This window comes from Leucopleurus acutus (assembly GCF_964270905.1).
Source record: "Leucopleurus acutus genome assembly, chromosome: 13".
NCBI lineage: Eukaryota > Metazoa > Chordata > Mammalia > Artiodactyla > Delphinidae > Leucopleurus > Leucopleurus acutus.
This window is the reverse complement of record NC_139155.1, coordinates 83,447,573-83,462,232: the sequence shown is the minus strand read 5'-3', so window position 1 is coordinate 83,462,232 and position 14,660 is coordinate 83,447,573.

Genomic DNA, 14,660 nt, shown 5'->3' with positions numbered 1-14,660 from the left:
GCCAATGCAGGGGACACGGGTTCGAGCCCTGGTCCGGGAAGATCCCACATGCCGCGGAGCAACTAGGCCCGTGCACCACAACTACTGAGCCTGCGCTCTAGAGCCCATGTGCCGCAACTACTGAGCCCACGTGCCACAACTACTGAGCCTGCGCTCTAGAGCCAAACCACAACTACTGAAGCCCACGTGCCTAGAGCCTGTGCTCTGCAACAAGAGAAGCCATTGCAATGAGAAGCCCGCGCACCGCAACGAAGAGTAGCCCCCGCTTGCCACAACTAGAGAAAGCCTGTGCACAGCAATGAAGACCCAACGCAGCCAAAAATAAAATAAATTAATTTAAAAAAACCATAAAAAGTAATCTCTCAGCTCCCATCTTGCCCTGCCCTTATGATCCATTCTCCATGCAATAGACAGTAAGATCTTCCTTTTTTTTTTTAACTAGACTTTATTTTTCACAAGTTGTTTTTTTTTTTTTGGCTGCATCACACGTCTTGCAGGATCTTAGTTTCCTGACCAGGGATTGAACCCGGGCCCACAGCAGTGAAAGCAGAGTCCTAACCACTGGACCGCCAGGGAATTCCCAGAACAGTTTTAGATTTACAGAAAAATTGGAACCATAGTACAGAAATTGGGAATGTAATACAGATAGCCAGTCTCCCCTATTACTAACATCTGACATTAGTGTGGCATGTTACAGTGAATGAACTAATATTGATACAGCATTAACTCAAGTTTATGCTTTATTTCGATTTCCTCCGTTTTCCCCTAATATCCTGTTTCTGCTCCAGGACTCCCTCCAGGAGACCACGTTACACGTAGCCGTCATATCTCTTTAGGCTCCTCTTGGCTGTGACAGTTTCTGACTTTCCTTGTTTTTCATGATCTTGACAGTTTTGAGAACTGGGCAGGTATTTTGTAGAATGTTCCTTAGGATTTGTCTGCTGTTTTTCTCACGATCAGACTGTGGTTGGGGGGAACCACAGAGACCAAGTGCCACTGTCGTCACCTCATGTCAAAGGTACGTACTATCAACGTGACATCACCACGATGTTGACCTTGGTCACCTGCTGAGGGGGTCATGTTCATTCAGGCGTCTCCACTGTGAAGTTACTCTTTACCCCCCCCTTCCACACTGTTCTCTCTGGAAGGAAGCCTCTATACACAGCCCACTCCTAAGGAGTCATGGAGGTCAGTGGTTAAGACTCCGCGCTTCCACTGCAGGGGACATGGGTTTGATCCCTGGTCGGGGAGCTAAGATCCCACAAGCCGCGTGGTGCGACCAAAGAAAAAACAAGAAAAAAAAACCCCTCTAAATCAGATCCTCTCACTCCTCTGGTTCAAACCCTGCCGTGACCTCTCCTGCCCTTGGAATAAAGCTGGTCACCCTGGTCTGGGTGGCCTGGCCCTCCCCCCTCCCCCAGCTCACCACGCCAGCCACACTGGCCTCTGGCTTTCCCTCAAGCATGCCAATTTTGTCTCCACCTCTGGGCCCATGCAAGGCTCTTACCTCTGCCTGCACCCCTTCCCCTCACCCGTCCTCTCCTGGCCGCCCCCTTCTCATTCAGGACTGTCTCAGCTCAAATTCACTTCCTCTGGGGGAAACCCTGAACCCACAGAAGTTCACCAAAGCCTTTTTCATCCCAAGGGCATTTGGTGTCCCGCGCACGCAGCCTGCAGTGCAGTGGCCTTGCGGAGAACAGCTAAGAACAAAGCGTGATGAGCTGGAGCTGACCGTTCAGACTTGTGAGGGTCGGGGCTCACTGTGTCTTCCAAATGCCACTCCCGTGACTTCATGCTGGCAACTTGGAACCAACCACGCTGAGGGTATTTAGACCACAGAGAGCAGCAGGTGCCACAAATCAGGGCTATTTTCCTCCCTGATAGCTGACTGCTCACCATGGACCTGGACAGCCCTGGGGGACATGACCGACCCCAACCCCAGGGAATGGTCTGTCTTGATGATGAGCAAGCCGGAAAAAGAAAAAGGAGCAGAGAGAGAAAATAATTCCTCCGAAGTCGCTGCTCCAGGCCCACCTGCCCATGGATACACATCAGGGCCCAGGGAGTTTGGTCTGCTGTGGCTCCAGCTGCTGGTGCCTTGGGAGCCCAGCAGAAGCAGCGCAAATCTTCTTCAGAGGACAGCTCATCACTCTAGGCAGCAGAGAATCCCCACAAGTAATTTTCCGAGGGCAATGACCAACATGCAGTCGAAGAAAACCTAGCTCACAAGGGAACAGAGCAGTGTAGCAAGAACCAGCAGAAACAAGAGGCAGCAGAAACAGACCCACAGAGACCTCAGAGAGTGAAGTTATCCAGACTCTAAAACACTTACTTATCCTGGTTAAAGCAATCAGCCCAAGCTTGACAATGTTTACAAGGAATAGAAAAGCTCTAAAAAGCAACATAGCAGATCTGATGAAGAGCTAAACAGAACTGATCAAAAAAATATATAATAATAATAAACTCAGTTGTGTTGGACAGAAGATTGGACACAGCAGAAAGATTAGTGAGATATCAGAAGAAATGATCCAGAACTGCAACAGAGAGAGACAAAAATATAGAAAACACCAAAGAGAGAAAAATGAGAATGTGAGGATTCCGGGGGTCTTGTTATACATTTGTTTGGAGTTTCAGACAGAGAGGCAGTGACCTCTGTCTGGGCGCTGACTTGTCAAGGAGGCAACAGCTGCCCCATGCAGGTAGGAAACCATTTTAGGAGAGAATGGCTGGAAATTATCCAGAACTGATCAAAAGATGTCAACAGACTTGAGGAGGCCAAATATTTGTTGAATGAGTGAACAAGTGAATGAAAGGTTCCTTGATAAGTGTGCCCTGCCCCCTCCCTCCCCTCACATATGAGCTGCGTGGCTGGGAGGGGAAGGGAGGGAGGGATGAGGGGGTTCCCCCTGCACCTCCCAGGCCCCCCCCACGCTCCTCTCCCAGGTTCACACACACGCAGCAGGAGCCGGGCCACGTCACTGAAAGCCCGTCAGCCTGCTGCCAGCTCCTGGTGGCAGATGTCCTTCACCCACTGTTCAGCCTTTGTCGTCTTGCCTCGCCTCCCTGGTTATCTGTGTGGTTTAAAATAGACAGGCTGGGGGAGGAATGCTGCCCAGCTACTGAGCTGTGACAGGTCCAGCTTGCAACCCCAGAGATTCTCCAAAACTGTCCCCTCAGGGAAGAGGAATAGCTCAAGCTGCTTAGCCGTCTTTCTCTCCTGGAACAAAGACAAATATCTCAAGCCCAGGAAAACCATCCAAGTGCCCCTCCCGCTGAGAGGGAAAGAGGAAAGAAGGTTAGAAAGGGTTTGTGTAGTTTTTATTCCCTCAGTCGAGCCCCTGCCGGGCATTAGAGGAACCGCGGGCCACCCAGACCAGACTGCCGGGGGCGCTGACTTGTCAAGGAGGCAAAAACTGCCCCATGCAGGCTTTTCTATAGAGATGATGCCCTATTTTGCAGCGAAGGAGCTGAGACAGGAATTAGCCCCATTTTCCAGATGGGAAAAGTGAGGTCTAAGAAGCGAAGTCATTTGTTCCTCCTTGCAATTGCCAGAACCCAGGTGCCTCGGTTACCCAGACCGGGCGGTTCTCATTCAAACAGTACATCATCGCCCAAGTCCCTGTTGTGGACATTGTGCCAGCAGATTCTGGAGGGGACGGTCATCTGGTTTTTCTGATCCTAGTTTACAGTTCATTGGCAGGGACAGATCAAACCCAGGTGGAGAAGGTTGCAGACGGCTTGCAAAAGAGAATGCAAACAGGTGCAGGTTGATTGAGAGCAAACTGAAGGCGTGGAATGCCAGATGAAGTGCTGATAATGTGCTAGGACGTGAAGGAAGCTTGAAAAAAATCCTGCAAAGTGAAACAAAGTCAGACACAAGAGCACCAATACTGTGTGCATGCCTCTTCTATGAAGTATCTGGAAGAGGCAAATTCACAGAGATAGAAAGTAGAAGGCAGGTCGCCAGGGTGGAGGGATGGGGAAACGGGGAGTTGTTTAAAGGGGGACAGAGTTTCAGTTTGTGATGATGAAAATCGTCTAGAGTTGCATGGGGGTGATGTTTGCACAACAAAGTGAATGTACTTAATGCGACTGAACTGCAGATTTAAAAGTGGTAAACTTTATGCAGATTTAAAATGGTAAACTTTATGTATATTTTACTACGATATGCAAATAGTTTGAAATGGTGGCAGCTGAACTAGCTCTATATATATATATATATATTTTTTTTTTTTTTTTTTTGCGGTACGCGGGCCTCTCACCGCTGTGGCCTCTCCCATCGTGGAGCACAGGCTCCGGACGCGCAGGCTCAGCGGCCATGGCTCGCGGGCCCAGCCGCTCCACGGCATGTGGGATCTTCCCAGACCGGGGCACGAACCCGCGTCCCCTGCATCGGCAGGCGGACTCTCAACCACTGCACCACCAGGGAAGCCCAGCTCTATATATATTAATAGAGCTGGGTCTTAAAACAGAGAAACAAGCTTGTTGAATAATATGATGCCACTTGGGTTTTTTTAATTAAAAAAAATCCACCAACAACAATACTAAATAAATACGCTATGTGAATATATGGACATACGTTAAAGAATAAAAATGGTCTTGAAAAAGACACCCCAAGTAGAATTAATAGTGGTCTCTCCTGGGTGGTCCAGAGAGTTAGGTGGTCAAAGGAGCCTTTAGGTTCTGATTTATTTATGTTTAAAGGAGGATGGTGTGGCGTGCTGAATAATAATTCCCCAAGTAAACCCACATCCTAATGCTCAGCACCTGTCGTGTTGCCTTATGAGGCCAAAGGGGCTTGGCAGGTGTGTTTGGTTCAGGCCCTTGAGATGGGGAGCCTCCTGGGTCATCCAGGTGAGGCCAATGTCATCACAGGGTCCTTATGAGAGGGAGGCAGGAGGGTCAGAGTCAGGGAGGAGACGTGATAGCAGGATCAGAGCTCTGAGTGATCCGCTTTGAAAAGGAAGGTGCCCCCCCCAGCCAAGGAAAGCGGGCGGCTTCTAGAAGCTGCAAGAAAGGCAAGGAGGCGGATTCTCCCCTCCCAGCCTGCAGAAGGGGGCAGTTCTGCCAACACCTTCACCTTAGGACTTCCTGACTTCAGACTCTTGACGTCCAGAACGGTAAGAGAGTGGATTTGTGTTAAAGTTGGTGGTGGTTCGTTAAAGTGGCCAAAGGAAACGAATACAGAAGGACTCACACATGACTCGTGCAGTTCAACATTCCGAAAATTGTATATGTAAAAGGAGAGAGACTTGGGAGGAGAGGGCAGACTTGGGGTGCATCAGCTAAGGCAGACCCTCTTGAAAGAAGAGAGGGAACCTAGGTGGGCTTCTGGAAATACCAAAGCTAGGTCGGGAAGTGGGAGGCATCTGAAGTGTGGGAGGATGTAAGGCGATTAACTTGCGCAGAGCCGCCTTGGGAGCTGTATGGGGTAAGGAATAAGCTCTCATCCTCACACATTTTCTGCCAAAAATGAGACGTGCAAAACTTCACAGGATTAGAATGTGCCGGATTTAGTGCCTGAGTTAACACCTTCTGCCGGAGAAGAATCTTTTTTAAACATGCATGGAATTAAAAGAAAAAAAGAGCCACTCAAACCATTTTCAGTGCTGATAGAGGGAATGGAAACGGAGGCAGTGTCAGCTGAGGGAGCTTCAAGTGCTTCTGGAAGGATCCGCGGATCAGATAATGTTATTAAAGAGTCATGTTGATTTATCTTCTTTAGCGATGTGATTTCAAAATGACAGATTCCGTGTAAGTCGAATATGAGCCCCCTTTTTAAAAAAAGGGAGGGGGGAGTGGATGGGAGGGTGGACATGAAAATAAGTTGCTTGAATATGCCTTGAAAAAATTCCAGGAAGGAAACACAAGGCTGTTAACAATGGTTTTTTGTTTTGCCTCCTTGTCAACTGTTTAAATTTGATTTTTATACCATTTTATGACTTTAAAAATTAAAAAGGGGAGCATAATATCTTAGGTGTGGGCTGTGGCTGGTGACTTTCTTCCAAAGAGGACAGTGTGGAAAGGAGGCAAGTAGAGTAACTCCACAGGGGAGCCACTTGACAACCACTGGCTACACAGGTGATCAAGGTTAGCATCAACAGTGATAAATCATGTCTGGTCATCTATACTCTTGATGTGATGTGATGAGAGTGGCTTTCTTCCCCAAAACCTAGAACCCCAGTCTAATCATAAGAAAAACACTAGACAAATTCTAACAGAAGATAACCTAAAATATCTGTACTCCTCAAATCCATCAAGGTCATCAAAACCAAAGAAAGTCTGAGAAATTGCCACAGTCAAGAGGGGCCTAAGGAGATATGATGATTAAATCTAGCATGGTTTCCTGGATGGGATCCTGGGACAGAAAAAGGACATTAGATAAAAACAAAGGACATCTAAATAATGACCTTTAGTTACAAACAAGGTATCAATATTGGTTCATTAATTGTGGCAAATGTACCATACTAATATAAGTTGTTAATAACAGGGAAAACTGGATGAGGGAAAATATGGGAACTTTTTGAACTATCGTCTCATTTTTTCTGTAAATCTAAAACCGTTCTTTAAAAATCTATTAAAAAATTAAAAAGTGGTTCCATTTCAATTTAGAGGAAATTCTCCTCCATATACACTCACAGAAGTATGCTAAGATGTGTATATGAGAGAGTTCATTGCATCATACTGTGTGGACAGCTAGAAACCTAGAGTCCCACAACAGGCCCTCTGGATACTATATAGCCATTAAAAAGAATGTGGTGTAGCTAAAAGTACTAAACTTCCAGTTGCAGAGTATGTAGTAAGCTCTTGTTCGTGCTCAATGAAATGTTACGTGTGTGTGTTTATCTAGATTTAGAGAAATTCTAGAAAGCAAAACACAAAACTGCTCATTGTGGTTACCTCTGGGATGTGAGATTGACGGGATTTCTTTTTTTCTTAATTTATTTTATTTTTATTTATTATTTTTGTCTGTATTGGGTCTTCACTGCTGTGTGTGGGCTTTCTCTAGTTGCGGCGAGCGGGGTCTCCTATTCGTTGCGGTGCGCCGGCTTCTCAATGTGGTGGCTTCTCTTGTTGCAGAGCCAGGCTCTAGGTGCGTGGGCTTCAGTAGATGCAGCGCATGGGCTCAGTAGTTGTGGCTCACGGGCTCTAGAGCGTAGGCTCAGTAGTTGTGGTGCACTGGCTTAGTTGCTCCACGGCATGTGGGATCTTCCCGGACCAGGGCTTGAACCTGTGTCCCCTGCATCGGCAGGCGGATTCTCAACTACTGCGCCACCGGGGAAGCCCCATGGGATTTCTTTTTAACATTACAGTTTACATCTATTTAGAAAGTTTTCACAGTACACAAATAGTATTTTTAAGTATCTGAATGTTAATTTGTGTATATTGTTATGAAGAACTTCGAATTTGCCAAAAGAGAGAATAATATAATAAACCCATCACCCAGTTAAGAAATGAAAGATGCAAAATTACTTTTTTTTTTTTTTGCGGTCCGTGGGCCTGTCACTGCTGTGGCCTCTCTCGTTGCGGAGCACAGGCTCCGAACGCGCAGGCTCAGCGGCCATGGCTCACGGGCCCAGCCGCTCCGCGGCATGTGGGATCTTCGCGGACCGGGGCACGAACCCGCGTCCCCTGCATCGGCAGGCGGACTCTCAACCACTGCGCCACTAGGGAAGCCCCGCAAATTACTTTTATAACTTTAAAAAAAAAAAACCAAACCCAAACCTGAAAAGGTTCTTTTGAAAATACCACCTTGAGAAAGTTTCAGTTTCTTCCTAGAGAATTTGCAAGCACATTGCCTGGAAATCATGTCTAAGTTTACCTACATGTAAATCAACTTAAATGTCATAACCACTGCTCATATGCTAGGTTTTTCAAACCTTGTCAGGGCTGGAAGTGAAATTTAGAGCTGAATTAATTTCATGAACTTAATGTTTTTGAAGTTGTCAAGCTTATTGCAGTATATACATGCACAGAACAGACTGTTCATTGCCTCTGTGGTTTAGCTTCAGTGTCAAGGAAAAAACAGGGCAAAACATCGACCACTTTCTGAAGGCCATTTTTTTTTAAAAGATTGTGTTTTTATTTATTTATTCATTTACTTATTTTGGGCTGCATTGGGTCTTCGTTGCTGCACACGGGCTTTCTCTAGTTGCGGTGAGCGGGGGCTACTCTTCGTTGCAGTGTGCAGGTTTCTCATTGCAGTGGCTTCTCTTGTTGCGGAGCACGGGCTCTAGGCACATGGGCTTCAGTAGTTGTGGTGCATGGGCTAAGTTGCTGTGCGGCATGTGGGATCTTCCTGGACCAGGGCTCGAACCCATGTCCCCTGGTGGATTCTTAAGCACTGTGCCACCAGGGGAGTCCCTCTGAAGGCCATTTTGGTGAGGAAAACAAAGTTCTGGAATTTGAAAACATTTAGAGTCCTCTCCAAGGACAATCTGTGAAATTGTTCTTGAGGGAAGCAAAAGTTAAGTAATCTTACTAGGCGATCCTCCCTGTGAAATAGATTGATCAGAAAGGGAAGGTTGAACAGAAGAGTAAATAGCTTTGGGGCTTCCCGGGGGCTTCCCGGGGGCTTCCCCGGGGCTTCCCCGGTGGCGCAGTGATTAGGAATCCGCCTGCCAATGCAGGGGATTCGGGTTCGATCCTTGGTCAGGCAGGATCCCACATGCCACGGAACAGCTGGGCCCGTGCGTGCGCCACAACTGCTGAGCCTGCACTCTAGAGCCCGCGCTCCGCAACAAGAGAAGCCGCTGCAATGAGAGGCCCACGCACCGCAACAGGAGTGGTCACCGCCCGCCGCAACTAGAGAGAGCCTGCCCGTAGCAACGGAGACCCAATGCAGCCAAAAATAAATAAAATGGATGAACTTATTAAAAAAAAAAAAAAGTAAATAGCTTTATTACTTCCTGTTTTAATTTGAAATAATGGTGCAGAACAGTTTTTGGTGAGAGGTACAAAAAGCAAAGACAACGTTTAAAAAAAAACCTCTTAAATAATTAGTGAGAAGAGTAATATTTCAGCAACGCTAAAGTAGAGAGTTTAAAGGAAATCAGACTAAAAACTGGTTTATGAGCCAACACACTTTTACTTCTTGTGGGTTTGCTCAGCATAATAAGTCTGGGGTTTGAGGAATTTATTAGGTTTTTGGTGATTATTTTGGTCTTTGTACCGTTGTTCAATAAAACTTTGAGGTCGTCGGTAGCTGCTAAAATGAACCTACATCAGTTTTCTCCCTTTTATTTATTTTTAAAATAAATTTATTTTATTTTTGGCTGTGTTGGGTCTTCGTTGCTGTACGCGGGCTTTTCTCTAGTTGTGGTGAGTGGGGGCTACTCTTTGTTGCAGTGCGCGGGCTTCTCACTGTGGTGGCTTCTCTTGTTGCAGAGCACGGGCTCTAGGCGCGTGGGCTTCAGTAGTTGTGGCTCACGGGCTCTAGAGTGCAGGCTCAGTAGTTGTGGCGCACGGGCTTAGCTGCTCCGCGGCATGTGGGATCCTCCCAGACCAGGGCTCAAACCCCTGTCCCCTGCATTGGCAGGAGGATTCTTAACCACCGCGCCACCAGGGAAGCCCACTCCCTTTTATTTTAGTTAAGGTGACAACTTGCTAGTAGTTTTTTGTTTAACATAACTCTCATCAACTAAAAGGACCTTGCTCCAAAGAAAATTCCTAGAGCCTGCCCATGTTTCAGCCTTTGTCAGACATGCAGGAAACAGTGTGAGATTTGGGGCCAGGCAGACCTGGGTGTGCATGCCAGCTTCTTAAAAAATAAAACGAGGAGGCTCACACTTCTCCCTTCAGCAGGGTGTTGCTGTAGGTTTGGGATAAGCAGCCTTTCCAGAGTCAAGGAAGTCTCTTCCATTCCTGGTTTCCTATGAAATTTATTATACTGATGATTATTGTTATAAATGTGTGTTGAACGTCATCTTTTTTATTGGTATTATCCTTGTAAAAAAAGGTACTAAACTTTATCAAATGCAAAAAAAAACCCCAACTCTCATATAAGAAAATATTTTAATCTACTGTCCTGTCCACCAACAATTTTAAAAAAAGATTTTCTAGTCTTTGTTTATATACAAACATGACTTGTTCATAGTTATAATCACAGTATGTGATTATATGTTGTCTTTGTAGCTTAATATTAACTCCTATTGGTTTTTCTGTGTTGCTTCATAGTCTTTCTGCTTCTTATTTGAATGGCTGTTAAATATACCATTGGTCAGATTTACCACCCAGACTTATCCATTCTCTTAGTGTTGGTCATTTAAGTTATCATAATAATGGTCCCTTATTCATCCTCTCTTATGACCACTCTGTGTGTGCTGCATTAGTTATCTCTTGCTGCAGAACAAATTACACCCAAACGTAGCAGCTTAACAACAAACATTTGTTTTTTTAAATTAATTAATTTTGTGCTGAGTCAGGTCTTTGCTGCACGCAGGCTTTCTCTAGTTGCGGCGAGCGGGGGCTACTCTTTGTTGCGGTGCGCAGGCTTCTCACTGCGGCGGCTTCTCTTGTTGTGGAGCACGGGCTCTAGGCGCGCGGGTTCAGTAGTTGTGGCACGTGGGCTCAGTAGTTGTGGCGCGCAGGCTCAGTAGTCGTGGCACACGGACTTAGTTGCTCCGTGGCATGTGGGATCTTTCCAGACCAGGGCTCGAGCCCGTGTCCCCTGCATTGGCAGGTGGATTCTTAACCACTGCGCCACCAGGGAAGCCCCCACCAACAAACATTTGTTATCTCACAAATAGTTTCTGAGGGTCAGGAACCTGCGAGCAGCTTAGCTGGGTGATTCTGGCTCAGGGTCTCTCATGAGGCTGCTGTCCTCTGAGGCTCGACTGGGGATGGTTGCTGGTAGCGCTCAGTTTATCATGTGTACTTCTTGCATGTCCTCCTGATATGACAGCTGGCTTTCCCTAGAGTTTGTCAGGTGAGAGAGGAAGAGTATGAAATAGAAACCTAATCTTGGAAGTGATGTGCATCACTGCCATATTCTACTGATGACACAGCCCAACGCCGGTACAAGACCACAGAGGGCTACTCGAGGGCGTGAATATCAGGATGCTGGCTACCCCAGGTGCCTTTCTGGTCTCTAACAGCCATCTGTTTCCCACTTCTTTCATTGTCTCTGTATGTAAAGGATGTGGCTAATTTTACGACCGAGAATTTGAAAACATTCATTTCTCTACTCATCCAGAACCTCTTTACATCTTACCTCCTGGCTTGTAGGGATAAAGAAAAGTGATCTTTATAGACAATAATTGGTTTCTGGAACTTTTCAGACATCCTACATCTGACCTGCACTGAATGAAAGATGATGTGATGCACGTAAGCTCACTTTTTTGGCACAAAATTTTTTTTTTTTTTTTTTTTTTTTTTGCGGTACGTGGGCCTCTCACTGTTGTGGCCTCTCTCGTTGCGGAGCACAGGCTCCGGAGGCGCAGGCTCAGCGGCCATGGCTCACGGGCCCAGTCGCTCTGCGGCATGTGGGATCCTCCCGGACCGGGGCACGAACCCGTGTCCCCTGTATCGGCAGGCGGACTCTCAACCACTGCGCCACCAGGGGAGCCCTGTTATATATATATTTTTAAACTCCAGAAAACAATTTTGATGTGGATGAGGAGAAACTGGAACCCTTGTGCGTGGCTGGTGGGAATGTAAGATGGTGCAATCATTATGTAAAACATTATGGTGGTTCCTCAAAAAGTTAAATACCATATAATCCTGTAATTCTACTTCTGGGTATATACACAAAAGGACTGAAATCAGGGACTTGAACAGATAATTGTATACCAATGTTCATAGCGGCATTATTCACACACAGAAAAGGTGGAAACAGCCCAAATGTTCATTGACAGATGAACAGATGAACAAATGTGGTCTATACATACCTGGGAATATTATTCATCCTTTAAAAGGAATGAAATGCTGACACATGCTACAACATGGATGAACCTTGAAGTCATTATGTGAAATAAGTTAGTCACCAAAGGACAAGTATTGTGTGACTCCACTTATGTGATGTCCCTAGAGTCGTCAAACTCATAGAGACAGAAAAGAGAATGATGGTTACGAGAGGCTGGAGGAAGGCGGAAACAGGAATTACTGCTGAATGGGTACAGAGTTTCAGTTCTGGACATGGATGGTGGTGATGGCTGCACAGCAACGTGAATATATTTAATGCCACTGAACTGTACACTTAGAATATTTAAAATGGCAAATGTTATGTATATTTGGTCACAATAAAACAAACACTACTGGCACAACCATTTTGGAAAGCAATTTGGCAACATCCGGTAAACCTGAAGATGTGAATACCCTATGACCCTCAACAACAGAAGAAAGAAGTTCAAAAATTGTCATACATGTATACAGTGGCACACTATACAGTTGTGAAAAAAGAATGTTTCAAACTATATGAATCAGCAGGGATACATTTCAGAAACTCATTGTTGGGAATTCCCTGGCCCAGTGGTTAGGACTCAGTGCTTTCACTTCCGTGGGCTCGGGTTCAATCCCTCATTGGGGAACTAAGATGCCGCAAGCCGTGAGGTGTGGCTGAAAAAAAACAACAACCCCAAAACAAACTCATTGTTGATCCAAAAAAGCACAGAGTCTTAACCACTGGATCACCAGGGAAGTCCCGTGGGCCCTTTTTTGAACTCGATAAAAACTTTTATATACAGATAGTATGAAAAGCTTCCTCTAATTTTGCTCATTTTCTACAAATGTGTGTGTATATATATGTGCATGTGTGTAAATATATACACATATATTATGTGTATATTGTAAAATTAAGGTTATGGCTATATAGATGTAAGGTAAAATAATAAGATAGTAGCTACCCTCTGGAAAGGGAGAAAGGATACTAGGGGCTTCAATTTTGCCTGTGATGTTTAGTCTTTAATCAGGTGAGTCACATGAGTGTTTGTTATATTTTTCTCTCTCCTTCTTTTTTTTTTTTTTGTGACTGAAATAGTTGATTAAATAAACCCCATATGGGAGCAAAAAATAAGAGAAAAATCCAAAAACAAAAAGAAGGCAAACTTCAAATTAAAATAACCAAACTTCCTGCATCCTCCACCTTTACAACACACCAAAATAACATCAACTTTAAATATCATTTAAAAGGTACTGCTCTAGGGCTTCCCTGGTAGGACAGTGGTTAAGAATCTGCCTGCTAAGGCAGGGGACAGGGGTTCGAGCCCTGATCTGGGAGGATCCCACATGCCACGTAGCAACTAAGCCCGTGCGCCACAACTACTGAGCCCTCGTGCCACAACTACTGAAGCCCGCATGCCTAGAGCCCATGCTCCGCAAAAAGAAAAGCCACTGCAAGGAGAAGCCCTCGCTCACTGCAACTAGAGAAAGCCCGTGCACAGTATTGAAGACCCAATGCAGCCAAAAATAAAAATAAAATAAATTTTAAAAAAAGGTACTGCTCTATATTTTTATATCTTCCCTCACTGTCCAAAGTAGGGACTCTGTCTAAAATGATTTTTTTTCTTCTTGATGAGTAGTGCTTAGGTCATGTTGGTCATTTAGGTGTCAGTAGATGACAGTGACAATGGTGGTGTCATCAGGCTGTGTGTCCTAAGAGGGGCACGGCTGTGCCACCTGCGTCCTCAGGAAATCATTCCTCTCCTGCCCACACAGAGCTGCATAGCATATGCTATGGATACGTTGTCATCAGGTCAGCATATTTTCTCCCAGCTCCTCAAACTGGAAAACATTTATGAATGATTCTACTAACTTCCATCAGAGAGAGAAAATTCTAATCTCAAGGCTAGAAGATCTTAAGTTTCAACTGTGTGAAGTCTATGTATTTTTTTTTGGAGTATGCTTTCCAAACAATTTCCCCATGTTGTACAACAGGAGACTTGTTGCTAGGTGGTAACAATGCTCCCGTTGAGACAGAAGCCTTGGCACATACATACATTGCCCTTGATTTGCCAGTGCAAAATCTTAGTTAACCCACAAATACTACAGGCAGACATAGGTTTGCAGAGAAATCCCACCATCAGTTAACAAAAGAAAAAAGGGGGGAGGGTGATGTACAAGCTCACCATGCATTTAAATCAATGGGTTTGACAGCAATGCAATGATTTTCTTATGTTTCTTCTCTCAACCACTTTTAAGTGCCACGAGAAATTTTTTAGAGTGGGAGAAAACAAGATTTTTCTGTGGTTTGCTCTATTTGACAAAGGAAGTGGTGTGTGACTCGAATAGGTCGGTGGCAGAAAGCAGGTTTGAGAAGGTTTATAAAAGGACCGGGCAAGGCTGAGCTGTGAACCTGGTCTGGACTGAGCGTTCTAGGGGCCCTTGTATACAGGTGTACCATCCAGAGCCGGGCTTATTCTTGGTGTGTGTCCTTGGATGAGTTACTTCATCCCTCTATGTTCTGGAGTGCTCTGCCCTCCAACCTTATTCTTACCTTCTGTGGGGAATTTGAGAAATTTCTGGACAAGGTCTTAAGCCTCATGGATGAGAATTTCCTGGAAATATAGCTACTATTCATAGTTTGGCAGGTTTATACTTTTCCTGAAGCGAAAAGAAAAAACCGAAACAAAACTGAGTGACTACCCTGGCCACAAACTTGAGTTTCTACATTCCCTTCCTCTTTATTGTGGTCTTTCTTCCTCAAAGCCACCTTTTTGGACCAC